This window comes from Falco naumanni, chromosome 6 (assembly GCF_017639655.2).
Source record: "Falco naumanni isolate bFalNau1 chromosome 6, bFalNau1.pat, whole genome shotgun sequence".
Taxonomy (NCBI): domain Eukaryota; kingdom Metazoa; phylum Chordata; class Aves; order Falconiformes; family Falconidae; genus Falco; species Falco naumanni.
The window spans coordinates 1,239,644-1,256,232 of record NC_054059.1 but is presented as its reverse complement, the minus strand read 5'-3'; the positions used below and the strand labels follow the sequence as shown (position 1 = coordinate 1,256,232).

The 16,589-nt window shown below is 35.0% G+C and overlaps 1 long non-coding RNA gene across 1 annotated transcript in view; it reads left to right on the top strand.

Annotated features, from left to right (window-relative positions):
- The window catches only part of LOC121090413, a 182,760-nt gene that overhangs the window by 71,890 nt on the left and 94,281 nt on the right, over window positions 1–16,589 (top strand). The window contains exon 3 of the long non-coding RNA XR_005828541.1: window positions 6,320–6,409. This is a non-coding gene — a long non-coding RNA (uncharacterized LOC121090413). The remainder of the gene's footprint in view (window positions 1–6,319; window positions 6,410–16,589) is intronic.

The window sequence follows — 16,589 nt, the reverse complement described above, 5'->3', positions numbered from 1 at the left end:
TTGTAATTACATGGACACGCTATTTAAAGTGAAAGCTGGGATGCTCATTTATTTAGTTCTTGTCTTAAATATTTGGTTCAAAGTATCTTCTTCAAATGTCCAGTATCCTCTTTCCCCCATCAGTGGCACACTTCAGTTAGGTTTCTCCCTCCAGCATAGAAGCTGAGCAGCCTTCCTCCTTGGTGCTATGACATTTAATGTAAATCAGAGCTTTAAGTCTAGTTTTGCTCACCTTTGCTTATATTGTTGCTTATCTGGACAGCATCCTTACTGACAGTGATTGTGTAATGCCTTTTTTTGGTTACCTTGTCTCTGCTATTATCTACAAGTTTTTAATCCCATCTGTGGGAAACTGTAGCTGTGAAAGCCCATGGCAAATTGCACTGTCGGTAAAGTGTGTAGCACCTAGTAGTGTGTAGCAGAGAACGACTGCAACTCAAATCATAACAATACAGGTCCCTGTCAAACTCCCTGGGTCAGAACATTTCCTCAAGAAAATGTAATACCACAAGTAAAATGAGATAAAATACCACAAGTAACTGAGAAAATATCCTTGATGGAAAAAGAGCGTTGTTAAACCTCTACCCATTACAAATTCTCTGAAGATGTGTAGGACAAACAGCACTTGCAGTAAGTAACTGCAAGAAATAGATACCCCAGAATAAAGATGTTAAGTGGTAGTGTTATTTCTTTTGATAGGATGACAATCACTTGATGTTTTCAGTAGTTCTCAGTTAAATCAGCTAAGAAAACTAGTTGTATTAGAGGAATTTGAAAAGTATTCCATTCCATATAAATATAAACCAGATACTTTTTCTAGGCATTTTCTAAGCAAAGATGAAACTGTAAAAGCGTTTGGGAGTTATTAAAGACAAATTTAAATATTGCTGGTTGGGGACCTAATTGAGTCCTTTTTCTGAAACCCAAATGGGTCTGAGACCTTGGACAGAAAACTTTGGAAAGATGGTGCTGACAAATCCAAATTTAAAAAAGTCATTTACTTTGATAAGTAAGATTAAAGACCAGAAGGATGGTCAGAGAGACTAGGCAGTGCCCTGATGCTGTGGATACAACAGAGGATCTGCCATGCTGCGAAAAAGACATCAGGCAGAAAGGCATTAGAAGACCAAAAGAAGCACCACAACTGTAACTTCTAAACAAAAAAAGTCCAGAGAAAGCCTGCCTTTTGAGGAAAAATTGCAAGAATTAAACTCCATCAATCTTCAACTCCATTGAAAATATTTTCAGGCTCTCACAGAACATCGCTACATGAGTGCTACCTCAGAGAATACCCTTCACAGAAGCAGTAGGGATATCGCAGTCAAAGATGACTAAACTGTCGACTTGGAAGAAACAGGACATTGAGTGATTTACATCTGAGCAAAGAAATAATGAGATTCTGTAATATTAGCGCTATGGGAAAAACTGAAATAGTAGAAAATGAAACAGGTAAGCTGTATGCTTTTTCATTCAAAGTGTATGTTAACATAGTGTATATTGTTCACTAGACAAAAATATGATCTGTAATGAAATCAGGGAAAAAATCCCATGATAAAATGAAAAATTTAGCAATCCTTTCAATTACTCTATGAGGGTAAGTGTTGTCCTTGCAGAGGCAGGGAACTGGTCAGGAAAGACTTTTAGAACAACTTCTAGTGAGTAATAAGCTTTCAGCAAACTGAGAGTACGCTAACCTGACTTGTTTTGTCAGTGGTCTTGTCTAAGGTGAAATATGGACTGGAATTGTTAGTCCTGCACACATTTTGAAGAGACTGATGAAAATCATTAGTACTTGAGTATGTGAACACCATTCTTTGTAGTCTCTGCTGCTGCTGAAGTCTCAGACCTGGATAGGACTATGTCTACAGGCACTAGGATAGGGATGCTTAAATTATTAAGGAAAAATGTGGTGATAAGAAGACAGAGGTTAGAAACAGAACGTCCAAGAGAAAAATATATCACAGACATCAAGTGAAAAAACATGTTAGAGGTAACTGTTTAAGCCTGTTGCATATGTCAAAAAAGAAGATCAAGTTGAAAGAAAAGTTCTTGTTGATACAACCTGAAAATGCTTCTTCCATGGGACCAAAGCTGGAATAGATTTTATGGTATCAGCTAGTTCTTCTAGGCTGAGACTCTTCTCTCATTTCCAAAATTGCCCTTCGAAGCTACTCCAGGTAAAAAAATAATCGCATATATAAAGTTTATTTTCCCTTGGCACAGTAAATTTAACATCTGATAATCACCCATAACGTAGCAGGCATAAATTCAAACATGTTATTGGATTAAATGTTCTGATTATCACTTTGAAATGCATACACTGATCTTAGATGCTGGTTTAACAAAGGGAATGGAGCAGACTAATACATAGAGGATACAAACCACAAAGGACAAAGTCCATCATTACCTTTAGTTTCCTGTGGAATGTTTGTTGAACCACCTGTGTATTTTATGCTTTGATGTGCTTCATGCTGAGATCTGGGAGGACTACTATATTCTGTATTAATGGTAGTCTCCAAAAAAGGGGTCTCCATATGTAACGATCAATTTTTGGATTAGTCATCTTGAATTTCTCTCAGGCAAATGTGCTTGGTAGACATGCATGAGTAAGGAAATGGAAAAATTCCCCAGTTCCTAACCCAAAAGCCATGGTCTGGGAGGAAATACCAGAAATGATAAATTAGCAGAATTAAGAAGTAATTAGTTTCTTAAATTCTTGTTGAATCATACAGGTCATTTACAGTTAAAATGAAGAAATTGTTAGAAGCTGTATCTTAGGCTTGGTTGGATTGGGCAAAAAGAAAAGAATCATTCTGTACTTTCTAAATCCTTGGGCTCTATTTTTGATTGCCTAAACCAATGATTTTCCAGCCTCAGATAATTCAGTAAAATAAAGCACAATTATTTTGGTCATTATTTTAATTAAATACAGAAAACAAGCATTGAACTATTAAAGAAAGCTAAGGCTTTAATATAGTGGTTTTATGAGTTTCACCTGTAAGAGCTGGAGCAAGGCTGTGGCGGTATGGCTGTGCACCGGCAGTGTCGTGAGTGCGGTGCCAACCGTACGTGCCCATTGTTTTGCATCATTAGTACTGTACTGAATCTTTTTTGGGGGGAAGTAAAAAGAAAATGCCTGCTGAGAAATGTAGCCTCCAGAGTCCAGCCTTTTTCATTACTTCACTTTTTTTTTTCTTCTTTTTTTTCTTTATACAGCACCTAATTTAGGCCACAGACAAAAAGAAAATGTATCTTGAATATGCATCACGGGTTCCAAAAATGAAAAGAAATTGGATTTGGATAGCACTTACTCAATAGACAGATATGATACATGGTAAGAAGGTGCACTGTCTGCCCTGTGATAGATTAAACTACTTTGTAGGAAAATTACTGTGAGCCAGTCACCACCACCACCGTGGCTAAATCTTTAATAAAATTCTCTTCCATATTCAAGAGCGAGGTATGAAGTACACAATAAGCAGAGTGGAGTAGAGTGCCATTTATCAAACCACAGCTAGGTCTGTAATCTCCTGCTTTATCCTTTTTTAGTACTTTATTTGTCTTTATTGTTGCAAGGAAGCACATTTACCCAGGGCAGTGGGCTTTTGGTGCTGATAAACCTTTTGTTTTAAATTCTACCTGTGGGGTTTTTTTTCTTTTTGTATTTTTGTCTTTTTGTCTTTTCTTTCTTGTTTTGGTTTTGGTTTTTTTTGTTGTTTTGTTGTTGTTTTTTTTTTTTTAATCTGATAACCATCCTGTCACTCTATGGGAGTAATTTGTTTGTTTTGTTTTGGTGGTCCCTTGCTTGTTACATGTTCTTTCACCCTTCCCTGCCTGACCTGACCCTACCTTTCTTGTCTCTATGCTACAAAAAAGGATACCAAAGCCTTTAAGACATTTTAAAAAGAATACTCAAGCCTGTGCAGAAGCCGGTCTGGGATGTATTGCATAATGCTTTTTTGAGGCTCTTTGTCAAGATGGCTGTGTTGAACCATGTTGCAGTTGGCCCCTGGGTGGCACTACGTGGCTAGACCTGGGATCAATAAAAGCATTTTTGGATAAAGGCAGAAAACATAATTGAAGCAGTTTTCTTTTAAAAAATTAAAGACAAATCCTTAAGCTAAATTTGTTGATATTTGCTGAATTCAATACAAATATGCAATAATATTAAACTGTGTTCATCTTATTAAATGAGATTCCAAAATATTCTGTATATCTTGACTACCTGATAATACCTGGATCACTTTTGGCAACATGCTGATATTAAGTACAGATGCAGTGGAAGGGTCCTATGGGTAGAAGTATGTGACTAGCACTGCTTTGTGCTGCCTCAATATGCATAGTACCAGCCTGTGCTGCAGCCCTGGGGGTGATTTTTTTAGTACTATTATAACCCTTTTTATTGTTTGAATAGCAGTTTTATGACAAAACATTTATATTCAGCCTGCCTTTGTACTTGACTGAAAGAGAGCAATCACTGAGAATGATAAGGCAACAATGGTAATGATAACTGCATTTATGGAGGCTTACAGAATTTAAACGGGCATGCAAAAATACACTTACCATTGTACTCTACCTGCATCTGAACTGGTTTGGGTATATTTCTTGTGCCTGGCCCATGTTTGCTTATTGATGGAGATGTTGCCTTTTCTCCCGTTTTTCTCCCTTATAGCATTTCTTCTGTATGAATGTTACATGTGTATACATCAGGTTTATCTTGCCACAGAAAGATGTCATAGTAAGATGAAGGAACATAACCATTTTTTAAAATCCACATCCCTGAAATTATTGTTCAACTTAAATATCAAGTTTTCACAGTTTGTGGTAATATGATTGTACAGCAGAATGGCCATTACCTGTCTTTCAAGGTCCTACCTCTCATGAAAAACAGGCAATTCTTTCCTCTTCCTTGGGAAGAAGTAAGGAATAGTATTGGACATTGGAAAGTAATCCAAGAGTTTAAGAGCAGTTAATCTGTTGCCTGAATATTTGTAAGGCCAATCAATTCCACTCTTGTGTTCCTTTGCTGTAGTGTTTTCTCCCACTCGAGGTTTACACAGACATACAGCCACATGCACACACACACACACACACACATTTGTGTGTTGCGTTAGATTTATTACTTATACAAGAAGGCAGTAAAATGACAAGAAGGTCCAGTGTGGTTTGGGGGGGAGGCAGATAGTTCCTGGATCTCAGAGTTTTGTGTGAGGGGAACAGAATTATGCCTGTCTGTTTCTACTGTACACTGTATGTGGATTACGAAGAAAGAAGGTGTACACTACATGTGGTTCTAAAGATAATTTAGGGCTGAGTTCTGCCACGTTGTTCACAGGCTGCTAGGTGGACTTACTGATGTTAGAAGCTTTCTTACTAAGGAAGGGGCTGTCCTGGTGCAGTTAGAATGACAGATTCAGCCTGCATTTTTACATACTATTTTTCAATGTTTTAAAATAATTTTGTCAGCAAGCTATTTTATGTAAAAATCTCTGTGGACTTTCTCTTTTATAAGCCAAAACAACTTAGATTTTTGTAAAACTGGATGACCAATTTAAAGGATTTTAAAATTTTGAGCCATGTGTTAAGATTTTATTGGTCTTGAGAGCTGGTAATCTCAACATACCTCAATTTCTTCCATGCTATGGTTTTCCTATTATATAATTTTACTTCTTTCATCACTTTTTAATTTTTTGTACCTACAAATCCATTAAAATGACAGTATATGAAAGCCGAGTGGCAAAAATCTGTGAAAACTAAGTGACTCTAGTAATGTAGGAAGAGAAAAAAGAAGTTAAAAACAAGAGTCATTTTATTTTATTCATGTATGTTATTTTACTAATTCAAAAGCTCAATAACTACAGTACATTTTTTAATGTATGTATATGATCATTACTTGTTCATGTGTTCCTGTCTATGCTATTTAGGCCTTAAATATGTTTAAATTAATAATTCAGATTCTTTTTTGCAAATGAAATATAAGTAATGCAAACATTAACTTGCTTTGCCTAAGTTCTTATAGTATTTTACTGGAATGCTGTATTCAAAGAGATGTCATTTTCTGCTAAATGTCTTTCTAATTCTTTTGTGCAAATGATACCTTTTCCCCAGGCCCAGCTACTTAGTGGATATTATTGAACAAGTGTCTTTTATAGTATCTAAAAAGGTGCAGCATTATGTGAAAGAAATTTTTAAAAATGTGCATGGACTATTTAGGAATATGCTTAGTGAATATTAAGCAAACACCTGAAGTTCCTGTGCTGCTGCCTAGAACCAGCACTTCATTACCTATTACGTGCAGTGACTTTGAATTTTTTATTAGGTACCGGTCTCCTAGCCTGTAAGGCTTCTGCATGATGTATATGAGAGCAATTTCCAGCAGAGTGAAGCTTATCACAGATCCACCTAAAAGGTAAGGATATTTTTTAATTTTTAGTTCACAGGCAGAACAGCTGCTTGCAGAACACCTACACACAGAGAAGGAAAGAAATTTGGTTTAAGGGTTGATTATACATGTCTTACCCATATACAGTAAGTCCAGAAATAGGCATGATGAACTTCAGATAAACCCAGAATATGTAAATGGAAAGAACAATACCAGAATATTTACTCCCTAATTCTATGATACACTACATTTTTAGTGCATTTTTTTCCAAGTTGATGAGGACAAAGGAGAAAAGCTTAAATATAATTCTGTTTTATTTAGTTTCTCCAAAATCTGTAGTATTGATATAGGTGGTTTAGACAAGATAATTTCTAAAAGCAAAGTTGAACTGTGAATCTGGCAGGTAATGCATGCAAAAGAATGAATCATTGCTATTTGCATTCCTCATATTTGCTAAGAAAAACAGTGTTAACAAGATTTAATGACTATTAAGAAAAAACAGAAAAGCAGGAAGAAATGGTGAAGAATTGAGCAAGGCAACTAATAAGAATGAGAGAAGCCACAACAGTAAAGCTAGAGGTAGCAAAGAAATGCATTGATTACTTTTTCAGTGAAAATGGCTTAAATGGGCTTTTGAGGGTGAGGGACCTTATCACAGAGGTCATGAGTGATAAGTCCTAAGAATAATAGTTTGAGTAATTCAAAAAGGGTAATTCAGGAGATACATGTGCCTTGACAAAGCATGGGCTACACACAGAATGTGGTGGTACACTGACGGCTAAGATAACAGAATTTCGTAAAAGGATGTAAGAGGTAAGAAATTTTGAAACCCAGAACCAACAGGGACCCTCTTCAGCTCCAGGTTTCTTGTCTTAGCATCAGAAGCTTAGCAGACCCCATCTTAGAAGTTTTTGCTTTTCCTGATAGAAATCTTTTCTTGGACTTTCTTCTAGAAACTTATTTACTTTTCCATTCTAATTTTTTCATTCTGAATTTATAAATAATTTTTGTGCCAAAATTTGCCTCTTGGTTGTTAACTACCTCTCAGCCTGACATTTTACCTTTCAGAAAACTTACTGCCACTTCTTCTTCAGCTAATTCCTTATCTGCCTTTCAATTTCACTGCTAGCCGATGTAGTTTCAACTTTAACATGTGGCATTGTATGAAATACCTCGCTGAGATCAAGATAGATATTTCATCAAGCATATGAGTTATCTTATGAAAATAAATCTATTGGTTTAGTCTGGCATGATCTTCCTGCAATTAGTTTATGTTATATTCTAAAGCTGCAAATGTGTCCTTTTCTTGTTCATAGGAAAACAGAGCTGTTAGTGATGGTGTGTAATGAAATCATTGCTCTTGCCAAGGGAAAGCCTTGTCATCCGCACCTTCTGGACGGTATCATGCTATGCTAAAAGAAAGGTTTCTTTGAAAGCACTCTGTTTTTATAACGGGGCCTTAATCCATTCCCCAATCAGACTGAGCATGCATATCATGACAAATCTTTCCTCCATTAAAATAATTTACTATCCTAAAAACGAATTACCTGAATCAATATACTCCTCCTGACGCTTCCCTGAGGAGGCAGGAGCAGCTGCTGGGGCAGCGCCGCCTGAGCAGACCCCTCAGGTGACGCAGGTAAGGAGACCACCATGGGTGTCACCAGGCAGCAAGGAACAGGCCCTTGCAGGGAACTGGGGAGGAAGATTACTCAGGGCTTCCATGGTTTTGCTGAGGCAAAACCAAAAATCAGATATGACTGTCAGAACTGGCAAAACTGCACAAGTCTGAAAACGTGGAATAGAAACAATAACACAAACCCCAAGAAAGCAAGATGAGCAAGAAGCCAGCTGCTGTTCCCTATGTGTCATGCTCCTCTCACTACTTGAACTTCTTGAACATCTGTGTAGAGACTTATCTTCAATTAATTAATTAGATTGATTTGTTTTCAAGGATAGTTTTCGTTTGGCTTCTTATGCTTTATAGATACTCAGATATATAATGCTTAAGGTATTTGATAATGAGCATATTTCTCTAGCTTCAGCTCTTTTCTTCAAAAGGGCTACAGTGCTGCAGAGAATAGGAAAAACAAGGGCAAAGAGTCAGCTATAAATAAGTTGAAAAATTTGAGCTGGATGCTTTCAAAAGGTTTAGTATGCACAAATTAACATGTAGAATTTCTACAGATGTGGTAAATATACTGATTTTTCAAGATGTTTTTCTAAATTGAAATATAAAAAATGAAAAATAATGGAATGGAACAAGTGTTTTTTAAATTGAAAAATATTACTGATAGCTCTTGATGGCTTATTAGTTCTATGAAAATTAATAACTTTTTAAAGAAAGGTATTAACACATTGAGCTATACAATTAAAATTTATTCTCAACCTCCGAAGAGCAGGTGGTAGAACTCGATTTGGTGTTCTCCATCAAAATTGTTTTTCAATAGAAATAATTCATGCTTTGAAATTAGAAGGGGCATTAGTATGGGTCAGTATTAGAAGATCCCTAATTTAATTTGAAAAATGATGTTTTGACACTTTTGCAATTATAAAAAAGAATTTTTTAAAAGTGAAAGGTTTTTTTTGAAGAATAGCTTTGAAAAACTTTTAGTAATATTTATTAGTTAATTTATACTAAAAGTTGCAAAATCGATATAAAAGCATTTGGAGTATTCTAACTGAATATAGGTATATGAATTTTTCAGTTTGTTGAGTAAATCAAGGTAGGGTTTTTTCTGCTTATTTCAATAGGATGATATTTTGATAACTAAAATAATTTTTTTCTGTCTGCCCATAAAATGTTTCCTAGTGATGTTAGGTTGATGAACACTATCAGCTGATCTTTCAACACATCTCCTTAACCAAAGTTAAGTTTATTAGTGTTTACATCAACATTAATTCAGCAGAAAGAGCTGAAGTTCTGTTTTTCTAGTGGGGGTATATACTTGTAGCCAAGTTGCATATTGGCATATTATGAAATGACTGAAGCTGGTTATGAAAATCCTGGTTGTTGAACTTTTGATAATTGCCTTCCACAACAAATAAGGTAATTTTCAGTATATGACACTGATTCCTTCTTCTTATACATTTTTGTTTCAATATCAAATTGAGGGTGCAGTTAAATATCAAGGCTGTGTTTCTTTGATCGGTAGTCGTTGGTGCTGTGGAGTGCATGTTTTAGCATTGTACTTTTATAACAATTGGGTCTTTTCCTAAAATCTCTTTCTTTGTTCGGCATACCTTTAATATGTTGGGCATGTCTCCTTTCATCACAGCAGGGGACACTGTGTATTTGCGGGATAAACTAGTTCCGTATTAGCAATGGGAAATCTGTTTGAACTTGTTTGCATATGTATGCCAGCTGATAGTGCCTTTTGAGGTGGTGTTGGGGAATTGTGTCAGTAATAGTATTTTTTTCCTCAATAGTTAATGCATATCCTGTAAATACGCCATTCCCATTACACCTAAATGGTATTTTTATTGTCTATGAATATAGGATATGTTGATAATGGCACATCAATAAACACATCTACAAATTAACGGATGGTATTAATGAGTGAAGTGCAAACACTGTAACTCTCAGTTTGCTATTTTAGAGAGAATCTCCCATGATTGCTGTGTTGAAGGCTTTTAGGGTTGTTTAAATATGTGTGCATAAGGGTTTATTCAGGGAGTTGGAGCTGTAAAATAACTTGCATTATGTGACTCTCCGTGTTGCATACTCTTAATATGTGGAGAGCTTGAGTGGGAACCAGTATCCCTGCGGGTCAGGTGCCAAGGCTCTCTCTGCAGTGCGTGGCAAGGAAGCTTGTACGCTCCAGCGAAAATACATCAGGGAACTGCTTAGTCTGAGAGTCTCGGTCAGGTTTAGGTGTTGAACCCTCAGCCTTGAATTGCCTGGTGTAGTTTTAGACATGTGCATAAGCAGAAGACTAGGCAACATGGGAATATTAGCGATAAAAGCTTATGTGTTTATGTATGTCTTTTTATGTCTTCAATTTACATACCAGTATTCAACCAAAGTCCCACTTCAGATGCCTCAATTGGTTTTTAAATCTTACTCTTTCCTTTTTATTTTATCTAAATATGCTTGCTGATATCAATTATCACTTTAAATTACATTTTTATTTAGCATAAGAACAATCTTGACTGCTTTACTTATGAATGCACATTAGAGGTGATAGAGATGAGAGTGGATGTCTGGTTTTTTTATTCAGGTAGAAAAATATATTTTCTTATTTGATTTGTAATTCTGCCTAAAGAAAGCTGCACCGCATTCTGTTCACTACAAACTCCTCTTGTTTTCATGGCATTTTTAAGTTTCATCTTATTCTTAACTACTAAAAAAAATGATTGATCTCAGGCTCAGTTTTGTTTGGGAAGGACAGGAGTGAATATGCAGGAGACTGTTCAGAACCTGTGCTAAAGACCAGCAAAGAAATAATTCACCTAAGAAGATTTTTTTTTTTTTTTTTTTTTTTTTTTTTACAAACCTGCTGGCAAGCTTTTCCCTTACCTTTAAAACTATTTTTAATGTTGGCTTTTGGCAAACAATGTATCTTTCTCCTATATTAGAAAGAAACAGGTCTTTAATAAAAATCACTAATTTCTGTGTCTTTCACATTCATGTCTGGAAGAGACATAATTTATAGAAGAAAATTATAAATCACATTATGAACTGCCTAAGAATTTCAGGAAAAGAAACAGCTTCTGGAAGAAAATATGAAAAAAGCGTATAAAGACTAATAGTTTTTTACAGAAGTTTAGACATAAATTTCCTTCATTGAAATGGACATATAAAAATGCGTATGCAAACATCTGTGACATCTCATAGAAAATGGGATGATGAAAACAGAGGGAAGTTTTTGGGGAAGGTCAAAAGATGACGTGAACATTTCCCCCTTTGAATTATTTGAAGGTATGTCTACCCTTTTGATACTGTATCTGCATCCAAACTGTTACTAACCAAAATACAAATTCACCTACAACTTTGCATTGTAAAACACGTGATTTAATCACATTAATAAAATGCATTGGTGTGGAATACTGAGGAAACTTATAAGAACTGGACTTACTTATAGCATAACTATGTTGCCATCACCACGCTTTGAAGTGGCTGTCGGGAGTATAGTCGGGATACGCCTGTTTGAAGCGTAAGGTTCATAGCATGGGAAAAAATATTTAAGAGATCAATTATTACTCCTGACTCACAGTGTGTTCAAGCTGCCTTTATTACTTGTCATTGAGACAATAGTTTGATTTGACAGGCAGATTGGATGTTATTAAAATTACAGGATTTCAGTTGCCTTACTCCATATGTGAGGTGTTACAAAGATCTGCTTTGTGAAAGGAGCTAAGGTGACTGTGTCACTGGCTTGGTCTGCAGGTACAGGAGTTGGAAAATTGCCTGGTTTTGTAATTGGTTGGTGAATTAATTGTATGTAGTTGTCCATGGTGAGAATTTACTAATGGAATGCATCTCTCACGTTGTTAAAGTTGATACAGTGCACCTTTTCCAGGGAAAGCAGGAATTCAGAGTTCATACTGAGGGCTCTGTGGTGTTACTGGTGTCACTGGTCTTTTTATTATATAGTATGAAACTTGCGCTGTCATTTGGACCCCATTTTACTAGGGACTGTATATTCATATACACTACAATAAGACTATGTAATATTATGAAATCAAAAGAGGAAAATACTGAAAACCAGATAGATACAGGAGACTAGAAAAGGCAATTCATGGATGACTGCAGCATGCTTTCAGGTAAAGTTTATAAGCTTTCCATGAATGAATAAAGCAGCAGAAAATCGTATTTGGGGTTCACTGGAAATGTTGCTGGAAAAAGATGACTTTATTACTGCCCCCCTTTTTTTTTTTTTTAAAAAAAAAAAAAGCAAGTGGTGGTCTGTTCATGAGCATGTATAGAATTACCCAGGTTAGTAATCCTTAAACATACTGCGCTAGTCCTATTACATTAAGTTGTAACTGATGAAATTGGTAGAAATGTGTAAGCTATTTTTATAGGAAAGGTTGCCACTTTTATGTAACTCCTATGATTTTAGGCATATTCAGCGGAGTCTTTTTCAGCCTTTTGGTGAATGATCCTTTATTTCTGCCAAAACAAATCGGTGAGAGGCAGCACACTCCACTAAGAGCCTATGTTCCGGGCATTTTACACCAGCCCAATCCTAAAATACCTATTTTCAGACATTTAAAAGTGACAGTTCAGAAAATGTCTGATCCTTGAAAGTCCTTCCATAAACGTCCATTGCCAGTTGGTAAACTATTTAGGTCTCTTAAACTGCTCCTTTGAATTTTTAGAAATACATGTAGTTGTAAGAAGCACACCCTACTGGCATTTTTTTCCTATCAAAGAACATACTTCTATTGTGCTCTAATGCTAACACTTAACATGCTTTTGTAAAATTTGTTTTTAAAGGAGAGAAAATGTTAGTAAATATACAGGTAAATCTACCAATTAATTAAGTCTACATGTAATTAAGTAAATGTAAATTGCCATATGCTCAGTACATTTCATAACCCTGAAGATAATAATTACCATATCTAGCTCATAATGGCCTTACTTTCCAAACAAGTGGGATATTCTCAGTCTCTTTTTTTTCTTAGTTATGTTCTTTTGGACAAATACTAAATGCAGTTATAAAATATAACTGAGAGTAGAGCTATTTGTTCAAATTTGTGAATACCAACTTAAAAATTTTGAAATTCCTGTCCTTGCAGGTAAGGGTAAACAAAGAACTGATTTTCAATCCTTCACATGCAGCCTACAAATCTGAAGGTGAGGCAATTAAAAAAAAAACTTTCCTCATCTTTTTAATTGCACTCACATGAAATTTTACAAAAGGAAGTAGGAAAATAATTAATAAATCGACACTGAAACTTCACTTTCTGGAAGATGCCATTTCTCTTATTCCATCAGACAATCCTGTAATGTCTGAAGGGCAAATATATAAAAATATGAATGTGCTCAAAAAACCAGAATTTAAAAGGGAGTGTGAAAGCAATTTTTTTAGAATCTGTCCAGTCATAAGAGATGACTCATCAGACCATGCATCTCAAAACACTTTCATCTTTGTCTTTGACATGCCCTTAGTCATTCCGATTTTCCTCAGTCTCTTCATGGTTATTAAATACTGAACTATTGTAAAATATAGTGTAAATTATATATGTATATTGATATTACTCTGTAATCCATATTATGAACACTGACAATAGTCAGTTGTTCTTGCTAAATTGTTGTATTGCTTTACTAATAATGAATTTTACTCATTATGTTTAATAACTGATTCCATCCTTTATGATTGTGATGAATGGAAGGAAATGATTCACATAGCCATCCACATTTTAGCTGCACTTTCTCAATGGCTTCTTTAAAATGTGTGTGTGTCAGTGTTAAGCAGCAACTTAAGACTGTCATAGGTGAAGATTTTTCCATGTGTAATCATGTGCAATACAAGGCAGCATCAATAGTTACACGCTCTGAGAAGTAAAAAACCCAAATGCATAAAGTGCTATCAAGTAAGAAAGGGTTTTCCAAACTGGATGGCACGAGCGATACAGAAGTACTTTCAAAATAGTGTGAAACATTTCACAGACCCACGTCTCCCGATTGTCGTTACTATGGTTCTCACCAATGCAATTGATGGTACAAAGCAATCAGATTTGCTGAAAACCTGATCGAAGAAGAGTTGTGTATGGCCATACCATATGCATTTAGGACTGTGAACATTCAGCCTGAGGAAGAGCTGTGTTAATTTGAATTAGAAGAAGACAGGAGGAAGACTGATCTGGTGATCTGGTTGGTTTTTAGTTTAACGGCTGAAGTGAAATGAGATAAAGAATAGCAGTTAAAAGGAATTTATTAGGACAATTATTAATATTTTTGTATGAGTTCATTCCAACTAAAAATATTTTGTAAAGTAACTCCTCTATAAAATCTGCTTAGAAGAACCCTTTGGAATATGTTCTGCAGGCATTTTGAAAGAAGATGGGCTACCCATGTGAGAGACTCACAAACACCTTTACCTTCGCCCTTCCTGATTCTTTTGACCTACTGTTTCCCCAGTTTTTAGATGAGTTTCTACCAATGCTATAGGTAATAATAAAAAAAAGAAACACAAGAAAAGCATGCAAGTCAACAAGAAGATTCACAGAGGAATGCAATCAAAAATGATCTTGCAAATCAAGCCTAGAATCAGACTATCAAAAATTAAAAAACTTTCAGCTATTTGCAATTATAGTGGTAATTGCTATTTTAAAATGTTTTCCTTCTTCCAAAGAAACTCCATGTTGTTAGCTGAAATTCTAGGTATGCTAAATCACAGAAAATCTTTTTGCAGCTGATGAAGACTAAATATTATAGGCAATCAAACCAGCGTATTATCTACATATTTCAGCTGATTAAAAAAAAAAAAAAAAAAAAAAGTAGCTTTTGGAACTTCTTTGAAAAATCATTTTACTGTGTAGTACTAGCTAATTACAGCATACTTTTTCACAGACCAAAACAGTAGCATTATCTATTTTAAAGCTAGAGACTGTGATTTTTAAATTCTTTTTAAGGAAATTGCATCTGAGGTCTTTTAGGTATGGTATTTTAGTCCATGCAATTATTCCTTTTCTTTCTTTTGTGAATCACCATTTGCAGTGCATTTTTGATTATATATGTAAACCAAATATAATAATTAAGGTTTCCTTAAAAGTATTGTAATTTAAAGGTTGATATATCAACTTTACATAATATGAAGCCATTAAATAAAAGTAAATGCCTGAAAGTTATATATAGAATGTAGGAAAATGCTATTAAATAATAATGTAAGAATAATTTTGGTTCAAGAGTGATTAATATAAAGGGCAACTAAATTCTGAGATCTTGCATGAGACACTTCCTTGTACTATATCTTGAATATGAAGAACTGCATTTATTTTTATTCTCTGACAGTAATAATAAACTAGAATCTTGTTTCTTTAGTTCAGAGGCTTGTTTAATTCACAACTTTTGAAGGATAGGTTCCATAAAGAAAGGGAAAACTCTACCTCAGTTTCATTATTGAAACTTTTTAATTAGAATTTTTCTAGTAAATCTGTTAAAAGGCAATAATATGCCAAGATTTTTAATGAAGTAAAAATTCATAGGCATTCTGCTAGCTGTTTTCTTTTAGCAACATTTCATTAGTTATTAGCCTGATGTCTGAAGAACAGGTATTAGGAAATAATTTACCCTCAGAATCTCTTATAAAGATGAAGTTGTACAACATAAAATTGGTCTATATAACCAATCCCTGGCAAATTTATAGGATTTAGTTTTGAACAGATATTTAGGAAGAAAGGAAGTGAATACTTTTCTAACTGTTTTATGCGCACTATGTCTGTGTGAAGCAAATGCAGAGGATTGGCAGGGAGGTGATGACACAGCAGTGGTACAACTGCAGTAGGATCAATGAAGCTGGCAGAGCCCTGGGTGGAATTTTTTGAAGTTAGAGGTGAATTTTTAGTGGGGGATCCTGACTTACAGACCTCATTTACAAAACAGTCAGAATGAGCAACTGTATTAAAGTACTGTGAAATAACGTAAGAGGGTTTTTTGTTTGTATTTGTTCTTTTTCCTGGACTTGCAACAAGAGCAGAGCTGAAAAGTAGAAGTTCAGGAGAAAATAAAGTCTTTAAACACCAACATAACTGCAGCTAACTGTTAGTATAAAATGGAGACTTTGATTAATCTGTTAAATATCTAATTTTCAACTCACTGATTCATACCATTGAGGCCAAGAACTTCATAAATATTTAGCATCTTTAGTAAGCTTGTGTGACAATTTGAGGCAAAATGAAGCCAATAACCTTAAAAAGAGAGCAAAAAGGGTTCACAGGTTGAAACCACTCAGTGTTGTTTAATCTGCAGTACTAAAATATTAAATCCTTCAAGGAAGAGAAATCTCATACTATTAAAAGAGTGTTTGGAAAAATGACTTTTCAACATTAGAGTAAATCTGCTAGGTTTGAAAAAATGGTTTTATTCCAGGCAGGAGAGATACAGGTACAAATAAACTACTCCTGTGAACATTGCATAGGGTCACTTGATATTTTTTTTTATGAGGTGCAGAACATGGGACATTTGTGGGGTGTGTGAAATATCATAGCATTTTGAGTTTTAAGTGTTTTAAGTTACTTTTCTGACTTTGTAAGCAGC